We start from the raw sequence: 2,627 nt of genomic DNA, 5'->3' as shown, positions 1-2,627 counted from the left end.
GAATTACAATAATCCAATCTGAAAGTGACCATTGCATGGGTCACTGTAGCCAGGTCCTAAGGGGTGAGGCCAACTGACTGATCTGTCTCAGATGGAAAAAGTCAGACCTGGCAGTGGTGGCAACCTGGGCCTCCATAGTTAGTGAGGCATCAAGGAATACCCCCAGGCTTCTCACCTTCAGCACCGGCACCAATAGGGCCCTGTCAAAGGGCAAACTGATGAACTCTATATTGTTGTTGTTGTTGTTCACTTGCACAGCCGAGTCTGACTCTTTGTGACCCCATGGACCACATCACACCAGGCCCTCCTGTCCTCCATCATCCTCTGGAGTTTGATCAACTTCATGTTTGTTGCATCGATATGTTGCATGTGTTGCATGTTTGTTGCATCGATATGTTGCATGTTGTGATTCATCCAGGCCGGCATTTTGCATGACGTACTCTGCATATAAATTAAATAAGCAGGGTGACAATATACATCCTTGTCGTACACCTTTTCCTATGCTAAACCAATCAGTTGTTCCATATCTGGTTCTAACTGTCACTTCTTGACCCTTATACAGGTTTCTCAGGAGACATGTGAGGTGGTTTGGTACTCCCATCTCTTTAAGGACTTGCCTTAGTTTGTTGTGATCATCACAATCAAAGGCTTTAGGGGAGACAATGAAGCAGAAGTAGATTTTTTCTGGTACTCCCTTGCTTTCTCCATAATCCAGCAAATTTTGGCAATTTGATCTCTAGTTCCTCTACTGCTTCGAAACCCAGCTTGTACGTCTGGCAGTTCTCTATCCATGTACTGCTGAAGCCTAGCTTGTAGGATCTTGAGCATGACCTTGCTAGTATGTGAAATGAGTGCAAGAGTGCGATAGTTTGACCATTCATTGGCATTGCCCTTCTTTGGGATTAGAATGTAAACTGACCTTTTCCAATCCTGTGGCCACTGTTGCATTTTCCAAATTAGCTGGCATATGGAGTGCAACATTTTAACAGCATCATCTTTTAAGACTTTGAATAGCTCAGCTAGGATACCATCACCTCTGCTAGCTTCATACTCCAGGATGTCTGGCTCAAGGTCAGTGATCACACCATCATGGTTGTCAAGGACATTGAGGACCTTCTTGTATAGTTCTTCTGTGTATTCTTGCCATCTCTTCCTAATCTGCTTCTGTTATGTCCCTCCAGTTTTTGTCCTTTATCATGGCCAGCTTTGTACGGAATGTTCCCTTGATTTCTCCAATTTTCCTTCCCATTCTATTGTTTTCCTCTACTTGCATTGTTCATTTAGGAAAGCCTCCTTTTCTCTCCTTGCTGTTCTCTGGAAATCTGCATTCAGTTGGGTAAATCTTTCCTTTTCACCTTTGCCTTTCGCTTTCCTTCTTTCATCTGCTATTTGTAAAGCCTCATCAGACAGGTACTTTGTTTTCTTGCATTTCTTTTTCTTTGGGATGGTGCTGGTTGCTGCCTCCTGTACAATGTCACAAACCTCCGTTCAGTGTTCCCTCTAAGCTGAATTAGTGTGAGCTAGCTCAGAGTTTTTTTAGCCTCCAGCTCACAGATTTTTGTCTTCCTTTAGGAAGGATGGCTCCAAAGCAAACTACTTTATGCAGTAGCCAAATCGCTCGCTCACAACTTTAATGTCAGTAGCTCACAAAGTAGAATTTTTGCTCACAAGACTCCGTCTATCCGTCTATCGTTCTTCAGGCACTCTATCAAATCTAGTGCCTTAAACCTGTTCTTCATCTCCACTGTATATTCATAAGGGATGTGATCTAGGTCAAAGCTGAATGGTTTAGTGGTTTCCCCAACTTTCTTCAGTTTAAGCCTATATTTTGCAATGAGTAGCTCATGATCTGAACCACAATCCGCTTCAGGTCTTGTTTTTACTGACTGTATAGAGCTTCTCCATCTTTAACTGCAGATGATATAATCAATCTGATTTCGGTGTTGCCCATCTGGTGATGTCCATGTTTAGAGTCACCTCTTAGGTTGTAGGAAGAGGGTGTTCGCTATGACCAGTGTGTTCTCTTGACAAAACTCTGTTAGCCTTTGCCCATCTTCATTTTGTTCTCCAAGGCCAAACTTGTCTGTTATTCTGGTTACCTTTTGATTTCCTACTTTAGTATTCCAGTCCCTTGTGATGATAAGGACATCTTTTTTTTGGTGTTAGTTATAGGAGGTGTTGTAGGTCTTCATAGAACCGGTCCACTTCAACCTCTTCTGCATCAGTGGTTGGGGCATAGACTTGGATTACTGTGATGCTGAATGGTTTGCCTTGGATTCAGACCAAGATCATTTTGTCATTTTTGAGATTGTATCCCATTACTGCCTTTCTCACTCTCTTGTTGACTATAAAGCCCACACCATTTTTTCTACAGGATTCTTGGCCACAGTAGTAGATATAATGGTTTTCTAAGTTAAATCTGCCCATCCCTGTCCACTTTAGTTCACTGATTCCCAAGATGTCAATGTTCAGTCTTGCCATCTCATCTTTGACCATGTCCAATTTACCTTGATTCATAGATCTTACATTCCAGGTTCCTATGGGTCTTTGCAGCATCGGAATTTCCTTTCACCATCAGACACATCCACAGCTGAGTGTCCTTTCGGCTTTGGCCCAGCCACTTCACT

This window comes from Gekko japonicus, unplaced genomic scaffold (genome assembly GCF_001447785.1).
Source record: "Gekko japonicus isolate JY-2015 unplaced genomic scaffold, Gekko_japonicus_V1.1 scaffold770, whole genome shotgun sequence".
NCBI classification, from domain to species: Eukaryota; Metazoa; Chordata; class Lepidosauria; order Squamata; family Gekkonidae; genus Gekko; species Gekko japonicus.
Note: the sequence above shows the minus strand (reverse complement) of the source record.